General features: G+C 41.0%; 1 pseudogene; it reads right to left on the minus strand.

Annotated features, from left to right (window-relative positions):
* LOC149188220 (lysine histidine transporter-like 8) overlaps positions 1-18503 on the minus strand; it is a 42791-nt pseudogene extending 24288 nt beyond the window's left edge.
* Positions 18504-18719: the final 216 nt, after the last annotated feature.

Consider the following 18719-nt stretch of genomic DNA (forward strand, 5'->3'; position numbering starts at 1 on the left):
ACATGGGAGTAGAGAATGTAAATCCTAAAGTCTTTAATAGCTTTGATCAAGGCATAGGCTTGTTTTTCCATTATTTGGTACTTTAGAGGAGCATCTCTAAGAGCTCTGCTGAAAAAGGCAATAGGTTTCTCATTCCCTTGGTCATCTTTCTGTAATAAAACAGCAGCAATAGTATGTTGGGAGGCAAAGGAGAAAATGATGAAGTCTCTGTCAAACTGCGGATTGGTTAACACTGGGGTTTGAGTCAAGGCCAACTTTATACTTTCAAAGGCTTGTTTTGCTTCAACAGTCCATTTGACCTTTGAATCTTTCTTTAGCATATTGTTTAGTAATCTGATTAACTCTGCTAAATTTGGGATAAACCTCCTTAAAAAATTGATTTTCCCTAAGAATCCTTGCAATTCCTTGACATTCCTTGGGTGAGGCATTTGTAGGATAGCTTGTATCCTATCTGGATCAATTCTTATGCCATTTTTTGAAATAATATGCCCTAGAAGTTTCCCTTCTTCCAAGCCAAATAATGACTTCTTGGGGTTTAAGGAAATACCATATTTCATGCATGTTATGAAAATCTGTCTCAAATGTTTCAAGTGTTCTTGGTCAGATTTTGAAAAGGGTGTAAGATCATCTAAGTAAATGACCAAGAAGTCATGAATCTCTTTTGCAAAAGCAATGTCCATTGCTCTTTGAAATGTTGCCCCTGCATTTTTCAATCCAAATGGCATTTTCACATACTTGAAAGTTCCCCATGGGGTTGTAAATGCAGTTTTGTCTTGATCATCAGGGTGTACTAGGATTTGATTGAAGCCTGAGAATCCATCAAGCAATGATATCCTTGAAGCCCCTACTACTCTTTGAAGAATGTGATCCATTTTGGGTAAGGGGTAGTTGTCTTTGAGTGACACTTGATTTAAATTTCTTAAGTCTACACAAAGTCTAATCTCACCAGTTTTCTTTCTTGTAGGGACCAAATTTGAAATCCATTCAGAGAACCTAATTGGTGCTATGATACCAGCTTTGAACATTTTATGCAACTCTTTTTCAATGGAAGGAAGGAGCACAGGATTGATTCTTCTCAGTTTCTGTTTGAATGGTTTTTGATTAGGCTTGAGGGGAATGGTATGCTGGATGACAGAGGTATCATAAGACTTCAAGTCCTCATAACCCCAAGCAAAAACATCTTGAAATTCTTTAAAGAGATCAATGTATTTGGGCTTTTGATCAGGGGGCAAAGAGGCAGATAGCTTTATTATTTTAGGCTTGTCAACAGTACCAATGTTGCATTCTTCAACTCTTGCATCCAATGGCTGCATCTTTGGCTTTCTAGGGATGTCATTCGAGTCAAAAATATCCTCTAGTGGGGTAAGGCCCACAGGAAGGAAATTGTCTTTGAGTTGTATGATTTCAGCCTCAATGCTACTCATCTCTTCACAGTCAATTTGGTTAATTTGCTGAATGTTTTCTTTGTTGAAAATGGTTGGACTGAGTAATTGTTTGGCTGTTCTAGGTGACATTGGGTGGGCAGACTGTTGAAACTGTAATTGTGATGGACTTGCTCCATCAAATATTTGTGATTAACTTGCTGTCTCAAGCATTTGTGATTGACTTGCTGTCTCAAGCATTTGTGATTGACTTGCTGTCGCAAGGTCAATATTTAATCCTGTGAACTCTTGTTGCAAGGTTAAAAAGTTGTTTATTTGCATGTCATTCTCAAATACTTGCCACTCTTTGACATTGTTTGGAATAGAAGGCCTATATTTGACCTCTGCCGTGAAACAATTGTTGGGTTCCAATGGGAATTTGAAGGTGCTGGCAAATGTTGCCAAGCTGTGTGCACGGAGATTGTGGCCCCTTGGAATTTTTGTGATAACAAACTCGGAGAAGGTCTCTAATATTTCAATTACAGCAGACCTATAGGACCTCAATCTTTTGTCATTGGTAACAAAATTTCCTTTCACTTGTTGAATTACTAGATCAGAGTCTCCCATGATGGAGAGTTTAGGAGCCTGTAGTGATTTTGCTAGCTTTAGGCCCAACAGCAGAGCTTCATATTCTGCCATGTTGTTAGTGCATCTAAACTTCAATCTGTAAGCCCTACCTTCTGCATAATCTTTCTCTTTATTATGTATCCATACTCCAGCCCCTGCCCCTAACTTGTTGACTGAGCCATCAAACTCTAGAACCCACAGAATATCTTGCTGAATAGGAGATTTAACATTCTGTTCATGGGATGGCAATGTGAGCATGAGTTGGGGTTTCTTTTCCCATTTGTTTTCTGGGATAATTTCATCACTTGTTTGACAGTTTTTGACAACTAGAGGAGGGTTAATGTGTATTGTTGGGCTAATTGAAGTTCGGCAGGTGCTACTTGTTTGATCAATGTTTTGTTCTTGTATGAGTGTTTCGGTCTTAATGTCATTGTTTGAGAGGCTTGCGCTGTCATTGAAGAGGATGAAGGAGTCTATGTCCGAATGGACAGCATATATTGGAAAATTTTGAGGCTTTTCTTCACTGCTGACCATATACTTCATGAGTGTTTCCCTATAAAGTCTTTTTGGTTGCCCAAAGACAGAGATGGTTGCATATGACATATCTAATTGCAGGGAGCCTTGGAGCTTGGCTCCCCATGATCTTGATAAGAGCATCCCGTATTTGGGTGGGATATCAGCAACTACCACATCCATTAGTATGGTTTTGTTGGGAAATTGAACCAGGGACACACATAAATCTTTTATTAGGCCCAAACATTTGACTTGACTAGAATCAAAGGAAAACAGGTCTTTGTATGGTCTTGTTATATCCAAGTTTAATCTTTCCATGACAGCTTTTGGCATAAGGTTGTGAGAGGCACCTGAGTCAAACATTGCATTGTGCAGTATTTTATCATGTACATGCAGGCTGACATAAAAAGGTAAAACCCCTGTGACTACTGTTTTTCCATCTACCTCTGGGCCAAACAGTAATTCTGGAGTGTCATCTAGCACATTTACATCATCTTTGCTATTGGTGAGCTGTAGGGATTTCTTTATCTGTTGCTTGTATATGTCATGCTTGGCTAGCTCTGAGAGAGGAATTGCTATCTTTAACTTGCCAATCTCTGTACCTAGGTCAAAAGGTTTATCAGCTTGGGTTTTGGAATCACGGATAACAGTTCTTTCTTTGTTCATTAAATCTTCTTGATGGATTTCATCTTGATTTTGGAATCTGCCCCTTATACTCATGTCTTGAGGGGTAATGTTTGGGTTAGGGTGAGAGGACGGGGTTGCCATGGGCTGTTCTAGTGGGGACAGTAGTTCAGTAACCTCCTCAACCCCTACTTCTTTTGTAGGCACGTTTGTGTTGTCATTAGGTTCAGTGACCATGGTTTCTTTGGACTGTTGTTTCTCCTTTACCTTTTCAGGCTGATTTACATTTACAGTCCTACTCCTTAGTTTGTATTGTTTATGGACTTCATAGACAGCAGTGTCATACCCTTGTTTAAAGTCAAAGGATTCTCCTGATTTTGTTTGGAATGTTTTGCTTTCATCCTCCTCATGGTCTTCTTGTGTTAAGAAAACATGGCTTTTACCATCCAGACCCATTAAGTTGATTTCAGGATCTTCATTGAGCTGATTGGCTGAGGAAGTTTCTGCATAGTTTTCTTGAAAAGGGGGTCTGATATCTTGGTCTGCACTTGTTTTTCCTATGTTTGGGTTCTGCGTTCTCCTAAAATTTGGGTTTCTAGGAGGATTGCTTTGTGATGCCTCCCATGATGACTTTCTTTCAACTGATTCCACTCTTTCACCCAGTCTCTTCATGCTGTTTAGTATTGCATCCAACTTTTGATCAAGGCCCGAGGGCTCTTCTCTGAAGCCAGCCTTCTTTTCCAGCTTTGCCCTGTTTCTCTTGGCAATTAGGTTGGCCTCTACAGTGACTGCAACTCTTTGGGCTTCTGCAAGGGTTGGAGGATCTCTTTCTTTCAACTGATAGGCCATATCAGAATCAAAACCATCAGGGAAGTTATACAGGGCCAAATCAGGAGGGGGCCTTAAATTCTGGGGGATAGCGTTATATACATTGTTAAACCTAGCACAATATTCCAGAACCGTTTCTTGGGGACCTCTTTTAATAGTGTTGTATTCACCGAGTATGTGTAGTGGATCTTTCTTTTTCTCCCATCTGTTGGTAAACTCTTGGTACAGGACCTCAGGGGTTGCAATGGAATTTGCATTCAGGGATCTAAACCAAGTTCTAACATCCCCGGTTAAGCTTTGAACAAAAATTCTCATCCTAACACTGTCATCATCTATTTCATAGGTCTCAAAGTGGTCTTGCATCTTCTTAGCATGCTGGACAGCTGTCAAAGGGCCATGGGAGTCAAAAAATGAAATTTTGGTTTGGTAGTCTTGGGGTAGAGCTGGAGCATTGGCTGGTATCTGCAGAGGTGCATATCTGTTGGCCATGTTTATAGGGTTTATGGGGTTAATAGGAACAAATGGGACAGCTGGGATTATAGGTGTAACAGGGTTAATAGGATGGGTAATAAGCGGGGGGCTGGCTAAAAGAGTATGTGCAGATGGTGAAGATGGAAGAGGAGGACTCTGAGGGGTTGATGATGAACTAGGGGAATTAGGTGTGGAACGGAAAAGGACTTTGCAAGGAGTTGGAATGAGGATAGGTTGGTCTGAACTTATATCTGAATCAGCAGGCTTCTCCTGCTTTTGCTGTCTCCTTATGTTCTTTGGAATGATATTTGGATTATCAACAATGATGGGTTGATCAGGGTCAGGGTTTGCCCTAGTGTGCCTTGGGTTTCTTTTGGGAGCCAGCTTCTAAGTGTTCTTTTAGAACTTTATACAGGAGGTTATATATGTACAAGGACTAGGTAAGGATTCTGGAATGACTATATATGTTTCAAAGCTAGGATGAAGATTCCCTAGTTAGCTCTTCCCTAAAGCTGTCCCTGTGTTTGCAGAAACAGTCCTAAGGCCTCTTGGCTAGTTTCAGGCTTGATGGTAGCTTTGGAAGATAGATAGTAATTGAAAAAATCTTAAGTCCCCAGCGGAGTCGCCAATTATGTTAACACCCAGGTTGTTCCCTATGACTCCCAAGGGAATACGGCCGGGGTAACCACTAACCAGTCTTTTAATCACTGTTTCTAGCCAAACTGTGATCAGAGAGGGCTCTCTCTTTATGATTTGTATATGTAATGATAATGTTTTAGGCTAGGTATTGAGCACAGGTTTTGTTTATATTTTGGTTGGAGAATTTCTTTCAGATCTCTTGTGATGTAATATTCAGAGAGTCAAGTATCATTGGGCAATGGAGTCTGTGGCTGTAGGTGTCTAGAAACTTTGAGATGAACCGGTGAAACTTACAGGGCCATTTGGATGCTTCATAGAACAAATTTTGATTAATAACAGGAAACAGGTAAGACAAACAATGAAAGCATTCAAGAATTTTCACTCATTTTTAAATGTTTCCACCAAACTGGTTATGAGAAAAGACAGATGTCACAGGGGCAAACTTGAATCCCTGGGAATGTCTATCACAGCGAAAGATATAGTTTCAAAGTGCAGCAACTAAGAATTACACTTCTGTTACTGTATCTGAGGAAAACATGGACAATAGCTCAGTTTGAGTTCAGGGTAATCATGGATTAAGTCCTGGAACCATTCTTCTACTTTGCTATTAAGTGTAAAACATCTGAACAATAAAAGAGAACAAAAGACTCGAAAACATGTAATACAGAGATTTGAGAAAACTTATTGTTTTATGAAAACAGTCTGGAATCCTGCAACATTCACCATTCACCACAACGCATCAAAGTACACCAAGCTTTGGAAATTCCATTCTCCCTTTGTATTATTTCTCTGAGAATCTTACAGCAAGCGAGAGCTCTTCAAAGGAAATTACAACAACCTCTGCTCTATCATGCGCAGGGGTTTATATAGAAATAAGTATACAAAATATCTCAGGCATTTAGTCATCTGAGAGAGAGAAAATATCTTCAGTAGTGTTCAGAAAGTAGGCAGGGATTTATTACAACGTTAAATGCAGAGTAAATGCCCTTTATGTCTGTCAGATGATTGTTTTGACTTTAAGGAGTCACTGAGTCGGTTACATTACTATGTATCGATCCTGTAGGTACGCATTTACTTTTGCCTGCGCAATGAATTTTCTCGGCTTTGCCAGCTGCGTTTGTCTTTCCTGCTTTGTTGGCTACTCCATCTGCTGAGTTGGCTCAGCTTTGACTTTATGATGCCTGCTGATTTTGCTGACTGTTCTTTCCATCAAAATTTATAGAAAAAACAGAAATTGATGCATGGCTTAATGTTTACAAAATTCTCTGGATGGCATCTGTCCACCATTCCTGTGTAGGGAGCTGATGCTTGAGGATGGCCTGCATTGTCTCTTCAGCTTCTGTATACTTGAAAAAGTTGGGAGCTACATCAAATAGATGATTCATTTCATTCATTATAAAAAGTAGATTTTCTATCTTACCATAGAAAATCTGTCCTGTGATAGGCCCTGTATCCTCTGAGGTGCTGGCCTTCTCATTTACCTGTGATGAGGCAAAAACATTCACTCTCTTGGCATATTCTTCATGGGTGAATAATCTCCCTCCATTGTTCAGCAAGCTAGGGAGTCCTTTACTTTCCAATACCCGAAACCTCTCAAAGAACCTGTTTACCTCAGTTTGCATATCCTGGGTTCTTCTGTCTAAGGTTTGCATCAGACTTCTAAGAGTAAGAACCCTCTTGATCATTTGGATAGTATCAGTTCTATTTGCGATTCCCATGATGGTCAACTGAGAACTGGTCTTATGATTGAGCACATTGATCATTTTTGTTGCAATTTCAGGCATGTTCCCCAACAAGGCCCTTGATGTTCTGATTTCCCTCTGTGCTTTTGGAATGAGCTCCAGTTGCTCATGGATTGTCTCAATGTATGGCCACTGGTTATTGATGGACTTACCAATATTGGACCATATCATTGCTCTGATTTCGGCTATGATTTTATCTAGCTTTAGCTCTTTCTCAAGCTCCTTGATTTTGTCTTTAAGAGCTTTGATTTCTTTGGCCTTCTCTCCTACTTCTCTTTTTGTTTTGTCATGCCTTTCATTCACCTTGGCCAGCTTCTCCTTAATTTCATTCAGCTGCATCATTTGTGCTTCTAAAGCTTGTATTTCACTTTTTAGCTTTTGCATGTCTAAGCTCTGATCTGTGCTGGTGGGTGCTGCTGAAGTAGATGTGGCTGGTTGTTCAACCTGCTGAGGTGGAGGTGCAGTAGTAGGAGCAGTCTCCTCAAGATTAATGACCTGTGGAGGGGGCTGAGATGTTTGCCCCTCTTGCGCTTGTGTTGATGATCCTTTCAGAGGTGCTTGTGTGGCCTCATATTGCCCCAATTTTTCTTGTGCCTTCAGAAGTTCTTTGTAAACAGAAATTAACAGAGTAGTGGAATCCTGCTCATACCTTTGTTTTGCCACTTCATCGGTCTGTGGATGGATAGTGGCTGGAAGTTTAACCTTCTTCCTTAGTGCAGCCATATCAGCATCTCTGATTTTTAAGATCTCTTGTATCCCTTTAATATCATTGGGATTGTGCCCAATCTCTATGATGATTTCTTCCAGGGTTTTGATCCTGTTGTCTTTGGCCTGAGAAGAGGCTCTCTCTAGCTCCAGCTGGGAAGCCGTAGCATTCAGACTGCTTGTTAACTTGTAGTTGTCCAAGGTCTTATCGGCCAATGAAGCATACACCATTTCCCCTGTTTGTTTATGCAACTCAATTTTGTCCATGGGGTGTATGTCTTTGGCAAGGACCTCTAAATTGGTCCTGAGATAATCAGCAGAAGACTGTGGCTTGAGTTCCGTAGGCATAAAATGACTCAATGTCAGTTTGCCCTCACCTACATCAAAAGCAGACATGAGTCTCTGCTGATTGGAAGGAGCCATGTTAAGTAGGTGATTGTATAATTGAACTTTGATTGGGTCACTCCTACTCTTAATGTCTATGAACTGCTACTTTATGCTCACTCTTTCCTCTTTCTGCTGGCTGGAGGAGGTGACTTCCCCTCCCATTGTCCTGTCTAGTTCCTGCTGGGAGGAACTTGCTGAAATTTCTTGACTTGGTGGGCCCATGCCCAATGCTTCTCGGATGGCTATATCCTCTTCTGGAAAATCGTTGAGTCTTTGCCTTTTCTCTCCTTGATTGATAGAGGATGTCAAGGGAGTTTCTCTTTCCCTTTTCCTAAAGAGAAATGTGTCCTCCTTTTGAGGGGTTTGGAGGACCGAGGCATCAAATGTAGAGTCTTGCCTTGTAGGCATGACTTGTTCAGTGGTCTGAGGAGTATCCACTGTTTCCTTTTGCTGGGCAGGCGGCTCCTGCCCTTGTTTTTCTTGCTGCTGTTCCTCTTGCTGTCCTATGTCTTCCTGCTGCCCTTGCTGTAGTCCTTCTACTTGTTCTTGTGTTTGCTGACTTTGATTTTGCTGCTGTTCCTGCTGTTGCTCTTGCTCTGCCTCCATTTCCTTTTCCTTTCCTTTTTCTGATACTTTTCCAGCAACTTTTGTAGTTTGCTGTGGAGTAGTTGAAGAGGAGGCTGCTGCTCCAATTTGTGTGCTTGGCAGTGAGGGGACCTGTGCATAAAACTCAAGGTCAGCCATCTTCTTTTGATTGTTCAGAGCTCTTTGATCAAGCTCTTTTTGAGTTATATCTTCTTCTAGAGTTCCCCTTTTCCACTTGCTTTGATTGGCATATTTTTCAATTTGGGGGAGGCTATGATGACCGTAAGCAGACAGTTTATATTTGAGTCTCCTCATTGTGATGAAGTTGTTGGGGTCATAGGGTTTCCATATAAAACTGTACTTCAAACCAAGTCCCACCAGTATTCTATCTGCCTCCTTCCACCCTTCATCCCTTTCATTGTAGACTAAATGGCCAAGTTCGCTCTTGATTTTCAGCTGTGCTTTCTTGCCTCTGCCTGAGAAGTGGAACATATCCACATAGCCAAACTGCCTGAAGTATTCTAAGGCAAATAGCCTCATGGGCACAAATTTGGGTAGTCTAAATGGGGGTAACTCACACCCATATATTCTGATAACGGTGTGGTGTTGGTAAAGATACCAGTCCCCAATACTGTATACTTTTGACAAATGTAGGCACCTTTTCATGTCCTCTGTCAGTCTAGGAGGAGGTGAACCAATCAGTAGAGTCAAGGCTGGATGGATGAAGAGATCAATAAACTCACAGTAGGTATATGGAGAGTAGCATGATACGTGGAAAACAGATGTCCAATATACTACTGATCTCAGATTGCCCTGTGCATCTACTCTCTTCTTTGGGAAGGAGAATTTATCATGCTGGAAGTATATGAGCAGATGATATAGGTAGGAGGTGTACCTAAACACTCTTTCTCTTGGCAAATTCATCAACTGTTCATGCATTTTGTCTGATATGTATGTTGCATAATCATAGTGGATTGGTTTCCTTCCTGGGGAGAACATAAGCATCATTTGTATAACTGTTTCATCAATATGTTCTATTGAATCATATCCCAGGATGGGACTGATCATGTCAACCAGGTCTTGGCCCAATTGATTGAGGTAAACGCAGTTGATGGGAGGAATCTGCAAAGTGTCAGCCTTGATGAAGAGCTGGTTGACCTTAGTGATTTGGGCCTCTGTGGTTCTGGCTCCCTGTACTATTAAATCAGCTAGTGACAGAGGGACCAACTTATGCTCTGTCTGGAATTGCAACATCTCCCTGATGGCTTCAGGGGTAATGAGGAACAGGATTGAACCTTCAGCATCTAGCACTGCTCTCTGGGATGCATCATAGTGTTCAGCAACTATGTGCACAAGCTCAGGGAATTGATTAACCTGAGGAAGTTTGAATATTGGGAGGAATGACTCCCAAATTCCCAGGATGTCTGTCCCCCTCTCATGTTTGATCTTTATCTCGTTTAATATTTGCAGATGGAACCTGCTTCTGCTCATCATTTCCTCTGCTATCTTGTAGTCCAGGTCTGCCAATGCTCTGGTGTCAAATGTTCTATTAGGAACATTCAGGGGAGCCACATTGAGGGCTATGGGAGCTACAGGGGGGTCCATGATTTTCCTTTGCAAATTTTACTCTTACTCAGGGGCTGTGTTACTATGCAGAGTAACAACAGCAAAGCTTCTTTGTAGAGGGATGGAAATGCAAGTGGGAGGTAAATGCAGGGTGTGCAGCAGTTGAAATGCTGCTTTATGGTAATTAAGAGCGAAGCTTAGCTTTTTTTTTGGCACCTTTCAATGTTAAAAATTGGTTTCAAATGCGCCTGCCACGATTGCGCAGACAGGGCCTGGTTTCTTAGAAGAATGCCACTGGGAAAAGGCTCGGCTGGTGTTTTTCGAAGTGATAATTGGAACTTCAATGCTTTGCTGAGGAATTCAGTGGTGAATTTCTGATTTTCGGCTTTCTTTAAGCTTTCTAAGGCGTTAAATAGATAATTGCAGGCGCACAGAGGATGAATGATGAGGAATACCTGGTAAAACAACGCGCAGAGGTCGTGACCGCAGGTTGAACTGGTGCGCTGGAGGTCTTCTGGTCAGTTTAGCAGGTTGGTAGACAATTTGGACGTTGTTTGCATGCAGAGCAGAATAACGATGAACACACAAAATGACCAAAAACGCGAAATTTTGGGTGAAATAGACCTTTTTACGCTTTTGGCGCGAATATGTGCTGACGTCAGCATGACGTCATTGGGTGGGGTCAAGGTCGGATGACGTCATACTGACGTCATCGGGTGACGTCATACTGACGTCATCGGGTGACGTGGCGCTGTCTGGTTGGTACACGGTGGCGGTGACATGGCAGGACAGGTGGACCAATGGCAGGGACAGGGAGGTCGACGGGGCAGCGTACCTGGGTGACGGGGCGCTGACGCGTTGCTGATGCGGTGATGACGTGGGCGGGCGGGATAAGGAAATCCGGAAACCAACAGTGGTTTCATATCGCACCGCCTCCTGTACGGGGCGGTATCGGTCAGTAGTACCTCCGACGTATGGTGGTGAGGACACGTCGCAGTGGAATGACGTCCTCCAGATACAGACGTCGGGAGATATCTATCGGTCATCGGATGGGCTCCGACGTCATGATGATCGTTAGATCTACGGATTTTGATCGGACGGCGGACGTGAGGCAGATGTGACGGGAGGTTAGTACAAGTATCGGTCAGACGTCGGAAGGGGTCCAACGCGATCAGGGCCGTCGGATCTGTAGGCCTTTGATCTAATGGTCGTCGGGGAGGTGACATGTGTGGAATATACGGATGAGGGTGGAGGCAAATAAACCTGCTTTTGAGCGCTTTTCTAATGTATTTTGATAAAAACAATTATATGCGCCAACCTTGGCTAACAGGCGGAAAGTGGGTTTTATGCTCTTTTGGCTCTTTGAAGCGGGTAAGGTGGGGTTTAGGGCCTTTTTTTTTTTAAAGGTTTTATGTGCAAAAGGGGGGTAGAGATAGAGGAACTGGCTTATGAGGAAAAGGGGTATTTGGCATAGGTTTATCAACATGACCTGATGTCATTTGATCCCTGACTTGTAACTTTATTGGCTATAATGCCAAGGGGGTGGGTATTTATAAGAGTTTGGGATTTATACACCTTGGTGTTAGTAATATTAGGGGAAGAGGCGATATGAGGATTTATACAATAGAATTAGTGTTAATATGAATGAAGGGAGCAAATGAAGGGGATCTCACTGAGTTTATATGAAAGTGATTTAGTTTTGAGAGTAGATCAAAATGAAAAGATTTTAGACAAGAAATGTGGCTTCTGAATGAACCAGAACCACCTAAAAACCATGATCTTTCTCCATAAATCTCAGCTAAAAAGAGAGGGAATGTTAGTGATGAAATGAAGGGGGAGAGGGAGGTTAGTCATGCTCCTGTTGTAGTCTTTTACTTTGCTGCCCATCATCACCATTCTTGCAATGATAGGACTCACTTTCTGCAACCCCAACTACCTACCCAGCTGCTTACCTAGCATTTTTTGTTTCTCCTTGGAGGGTGCACTTGGACTTGCAAACCCTTACTTGCCTTTTCTTTTCTTTGGCTTTTTCTTTATTCTTTTCTCTATCTATTTCTACCCTTATCTCTTCCAAGGTCCCAGATTAAACTGTTGGGATCCTTTTCTTCTCTACCTAAACTAGTTGTCTGCCAAGATTAGGCTGTTTGGACAGACTTCTTTCTCTATTCTATAACACAAAATTGAAATATGGCATGATCCAGGTTAAACTGTTGGATCATCCATCAAAATTTGTAATAGGGTCATCAACGTTTGAAACACTTTACACACCTCCTTGCTCTTTAGGAAATATGGGATCTTTGTGAACTCAAAGCAGAGCATATTTGGACTTTCTCTTGCCAATCATGAAATATGAAACCTATTGGTATAGGTATCCAACAGGTTCAAAAGCATTGATGAAGCTCTGTAGGAGGTTAAATCAGTGATCTTCATAATTTCGTAGGATTCTTTGGAATTAGATCAACTAGATTGAGGATGAATATCCAAGGAATATTAATATCCTAGAAGAAGAAGGCCACCATGAGGTTGAAGTTCTGAAGATAGAGAACCTGGACATCACCGTGTCGTTGAAAGCTAGGCAAGTAAACATTGGCATTTAAGCAGAGCCAAAATTTGCAAAGATTGGGAATTGTTGGGATGATTCCATGGTAGAAAAAGTTGTTCAGTTGCTTCGTGAGTATCAAGATTTGTTTCCTATAAAATTTTCTGACATCAAAGTTATCATAGGAGACTTGGGTGTGATTAAAATTAACTTGAAGCCAAACGTGAAGCCGATTAAGTGGAGTCCATATTGCCTTAATCCCAAATACAAAGAAAATGTCTACTTGGAATTGGACAAAATGCTTGAGGAAGGCATTATCAAACTAGTGGAGGAATATGATTGGGTGAGCCCAATGGTAGTCCAAGAAAAGAAACAGAAGGGAGAGATACAAATTTTTGTAGATCTTAGGAAGCTTAACAATCCCTATGTCCTTGATCCCTTTCTAACATCGTTTACGAATGAGGTACTAGATAATGTTGGAGGGTAGGAGGGCTACTCATTCACTAATGGGTTCTCTTGGTACCATCATATTAAGATCGTTCCATAAGATAGGAGTAAAACAAACTTCGTGATAGAATGGGATTGTTTCCAGTATACGTTGATGTCATTTGGACTTAAGAATGCACCGGATATATTCTCTTATGTAGTCATCGCGGCGTTCAAAGAATTTATTCACAAATTCTTGGAGGTATATTTTGATGACTAGACAGTGTTTCAGTTAGTAAAGCACCATATAGTTAGTCTACGCTTAATTTTGGATATGTGTCGAAGGTATCAAATTACGTTGAACCTGAAGAAGTGCTTATTCTGTGTCCCCTTTGGAATTTTGCTCCGTCATGTGGTGTGCAAGCAAGGACTAATGGTGGACCCTGCTAAGATTGTGGTAATAGTCAATTTGGAGGCTCCAAAGAGTGTCAAATAGCTACATGCAACGCTGGGCCATACTGGATTCTATCAAAAGTTCATAAATTCTTATGCTTAGATTACCGCGCCTATGGAGAGGCTATTAAAAAAGGATGCTACAATCTATTGGGATGAAGAATGTCAGTGCAGTCTGGATGCATTGAAAGAAAAGATGGTCACCATGTCGATGTTGGTCTTCCCAGATTGGAAGAAGGAATTCCATGTGCGCTTTGATGCCTTGTGTATTGCATTAGGAGAAGTGTTGACACAGGCTGGTGAAGGGGAGATGGATCATACTATTGCATTTGTGAGAAGAAAAATATTAAAGGTGGAGAAGAATTACTCAACAACAGAGCGCAAATCATTTTCTATGTTGTACATGCTCCAAAAGTTCAGACACTATCTGTTTCGTGGACAGTTCATGATGTACACAGACTATTCTACATTGAAGTATCTAGTCAATAAGCCTGTGTTGGGGGGGGGGGAATATGCAGATGCCTATTGTTATTTCATGAATATGACGTCGAGGTAATTTTGGAGCCAAGAAGGTTCAATGTAGGGCCTGACCATTTGTCGCATATTGAGATAGGGCAAGAACCTACTAATCTGGAGGAAGGGCTACGCCACATGCATCTCTTCATGGTGCATGTAGAAAATAACCATTTTGTGGACATTATCCACTTCTTGAGTACTAAGATGGCTCTAGAAGGATACACCAACCTACAAAAGAAAGAGTTGGTAGTGCGTGTGATATATTTCTCAGTAATTGCAGGACATTTATATAAGAAGGGATCGAATGAGGTACTCCAATAGTATGTGCCTGATTTCTAACAAAATAGCATCCTTGCTCAAGCTCATGGCAGAGCCGCGAGAGGGAATTATGCAGGAAAAATGACAATGTAGAAGATCTTGCACACAGGGTTGTGGTGGCCTACATTACATAAGGATACTAAAGCATATTGTAAGGCATGCGATGCATGTCACAGAACTGGCAGACCATCGCAGAGGGATGTGTTGCCGCGGTATCTGCAGGTGTCATTGTAGCCATTTGATAAATGGGCAATCTAATTTATAGGACCGATTCAGTGTCTAGGAAACAAAACAAGTGCACGTTATATCATCATTGTGATAGAATATCTGACCAGAGGGGCGAAGGCACAACCGGTGAAGGATTGTATAGGGGCCATGGTAGCAAAGTTATTGTTTGAATATGGGCTAACCAGGTTTCGCTACCCAAAAATATTTATGAGTGATCATGGTACACACTTCCTTAATAAAACTATCAGCGCACTGACATAATCATTCTAGGTGTATCATTAGAAGAGTGTGCCATATCATCCTTAAGATGATGGAACAGCTGAGACCTTCAACAAAATCTTGGAGAATGCACTGACAAAAATTTGCAACGCGCAGCGGAATAATTGGAATGTGCACATGCTAGCAGTGTTGTGGGCCTATAGGACTACTTTCAAGAAGCTAACAGGTCAGACATCTTTTCGGTTGGTCTATCTGGTAGAAGCTGTGATAGCCATGGAATATATCGTGCCTAGTCTATGCATATAGGCTTTCACAGGAATGGTGGACCGTGAAGCCTTGGAAGAGCAGCTCGTGCAGCTAGAAGAGCTCAAAGAAGATAGATTCTTGGCCAGATTCCATCAGCAAGTCTAGAAGTAACGTGAAAAGGCTTGGAATGATCACCACATTAAGTTGTGCACATTCAAGGTAACTGACTTGGTTTTATTATATGATAGTAAGTTGGCTAAGTTTCCTGGAAAGTTTCAGATGCACTGGTGTTGAGTCATGCAAAAGGTATGCATATGTTATTTATTTCATCATCCTTTTCCTTTAGTTATATCCCTTTTATATCCTAAAATGTTAATATATCAAAGGATTATGGTAAGAATGAGGAAATCATCTGTAATTACAATTTAGCTGATCGTATCCTTCTTTATGCAGGAAAAATACGAAAAGAGACAACTGTTGTTCCCTAACCAAGGAACAACGAGAAAGAAGCAAGATAAGGAAGGACACGGCGGTTACAGATACGTCCAAAAGCAAATCAATAGGATCAGCGCAAGGAGGGAAAAATGTCTGAACTTAGAAAATTGTGTGAATCCCTCAGGATCGAGAGATCCTGAGGGATCGCTTTTACTATTTATCTTTTTACCTCTTTCCCATTATAAAAAGGCAACAATTGTAAGTAGAGGGGAGGATAATTACTATTGAGAAATTGTAACATTTATCACTGACTCTTGCTGTTGAGCAGAGCAGAGCACGAACTTACTATAATTCTTATACAATGATTAATATATAAAGCGGTTGTTGTTCCTGTGCATATCCTAAAGTAATCCAACGGTGTTCACTGGAGGCTAATGGCCCGGCCCTGGTGGATTCACTTGCTGTTCCTATATCATGCACTTATGATTCTTGTAGTGTGATGGTTTGATTGAATTTCTACTTTCTGCAATTGTATCACTTTGCTATTTCCTGTTTTCCAATCTCAATGGAATTGTTTTGTTCATATATTTTGCAGTAATATTATTGATACAGTTTATTGTTATTTCAGATCTAGTGATTTAGTTAAGTATTTTGTTTTGAGATCATCTACTGTAAAGAGCATTGACCACTGCTGTCAAAGCTATCAGATTGAGATCATTTGCTGCTTATATTAAGAAGCACTATCATTTGTTGCTTATATTAAGAATTGGGTTGATTGAGAATAAATCAGTTAAAAGTGGAATGAGTTATTACTACTGTATTATCGACTAATGATTGCTGGTACTTTGATGAGTGTCTAATTTAGTTTCATTAGAGGATTGAGTTTTCTTTTAGTTTCAATTAGAATTTACTTGCTGCATCCATTTACTCTTGTATTTGAAAGAACTATACTACAATTTAGAAGCACTACTTTCTAAGTTAAATAGCTGCCACATACTGTGTACACTCTTCAAACAGAAAGACTTGCCTGGATTGATAATTAATGTGAAGATAATTAGGAGTTAAAAAGGAACCTTTTATCACTCAAAATTTTGGTGCCATTGCTAGGGAGAGTGTAGCCATTTTTCAGGAGTAGTGTACATCTGATGATTGTTGTTAAAGAAGAATTGGGTTTTGAAAATGGAAGGTAAGAACCTACGTAACGAGCAAGTAAAGTGCTTGCTCCCTTGCCCACTTTTCAACACAATTATTGAAATCTGAAATAGGTATTTGCTGTTTGTCTGTTGGGAGAGAATTGGGTATTAAAAAAAAAGGTAAGAACCTGCATACGGAGCACGTAAAATGCCTACTCCCCCACCCGCTTTCCAGCAGAATTGTTAAGAACTTAGGGTAGAGGTAAATATTTGAATTGTGTGTATGACTAAGAAGAAAAAAACTAAAAATAATCCAATTCCACTACCCAAACCCGACAAGGCTGAGGGACCGGTGACCCTTGGATGATCAAATTTCATAGACGACATCATAAAGAAAGCCAAATCTCAGCCATCAGTAGGTCCTAGAAAGGTTTCTTCCAGACAACCTACTGGCTCCCTTCAGGCCGCAAGCTCACCATATGTAGCCTTCGCTAAGGTCCACAGCAAAACAGAAGAGATTGAGCAGAGTTTTCAAGAAATTGAAAAGTCTCGCCCAATTTCTTTACAAGAAGGGAATTCTAGTAATCTTCGCGAAGGAGGAGGAGAAACAGGGGAAATAGAGGAGCCAAGATCCCCTCAGGTAATAATTCAACCAAGCATCCCAGATAGAGGGAGTGTTGTTAAGTTCATTCAAGAAGAAGTAGGGGAAACAGAGGAGCCAAGATCCCCTCAGATAGTAGTTCAGCAATGAATGCTCATTATCCCAGACCAGGGGAGTGTTGTTAAGCTCATTCCCACCCCTTCTAGTCATCCTAGGAATAACTCTCTAAAGATCCTAGAAGGGTGTTAGCACATATATGATCAAATGGCCAACAACCCACAAACACCTCAGACCTCCATCCTGCAGTATCCCATCATTGACACAGTGGTCAACGCACCTATGAAAGCCATCCCTCTCCAAAATATTCCTACCTTTCATGGGCTAACATGAGAGGATCCAGATGCATTCCTATTTGAGTTTGATGTGTTATGTCAAGGGTATGATTATACCACCGACCCCCAAAAATTAAAATTGTTTCCCTCTACATTGAAAGGAGCAGCCTTGCGATGGTTTATGGGATTAGGTGGAGGCACAATAAATGATTGGGAACAAATGAAATTTGCTTTCCTAAAACAGTATCAGGACTATTGTAGATCTAGGGAATTGAAACATGAAATATTCCAGATTGTATCAAGACCAAGTGAAACATTAGAAGAATATGTGGAACGATTTCAATATAACCTCCAGTGGTCTCCCTATGTAACTCTACCTTTACCTGATAATGTGCTGAAAACTACACTAATTAAAGGGATGAAAGAACAATGGGTAGAAACATTAAATATTATGGGTAAAGGTGATATATATCAAGAGAATTATGCTAACATCATTAATTTGTGTATCAGGTGTTCAAGAGGCAGCATGGGATTGAAGCCAACGGAACTTGACACAACCGCAAGGGACAACAATATCTCTGGTGGAGGTATAACTTGCGGAGAAATTGGAAATCTGCTAGAGGATTTGAAAACTGATATTTTAGGGACTCTGACAATGCAATTGGACATTATGCAAGCCAAATAAAAGCAGGCAGAAGTAGAACAAAACTTGGTAATATTCTGTCATAGATGCAGAAAGAAGCATAGTCACAAAGATTGCTCGCTGGATATGGTGCAAACCTGCGCCATATGTACGAAAGACCATGCTCAGAAAGCTACCCATCACTCCCAAGGTTAAAAGTAGTCTATAAGGAGGTAGAAGAAGATACAGAACCAGTCTACCTGCTAAATCAGCATCGCCAATTGCAGCCACGACAAATAGGTACACCGACTGATCCATCATCCTTCTTTCAAATGCCGCAATATAATTCACAACAATACTTGGGAACCATGTGGTAGAACTAGCCATCATTTTCCAATTGGTCACAATAGTCATCCCCTATGTCACCTTGGCCCAACCAATCAAATCAAAATAACAATTGGCAAAATTCCTCTTACTTCCCACCGTTTTGGCAAAATAATGCATATCAATCCCAATGGCCACCCTCAACTTCACAGAACCAAAACTGGCAGTCAAACTGGTAGAGACCTACAAATTAGCTAGAAGGAACAATCCCCCTACCTC

This window comes from Pinus tabuliformis, chromosome 3_1, assembly GCF_031772625.1.
Source record: "Pinus tabuliformis cultivar Carrire ecotype Pingquan chromosome 3_1, CPIR1, whole genome shotgun sequence".
Classification (NCBI taxonomy): domain Eukaryota; kingdom Viridiplantae; phylum Streptophyta; class Pinopsida; order Pinales; family Pinaceae; genus Pinus; species Pinus tabuliformis.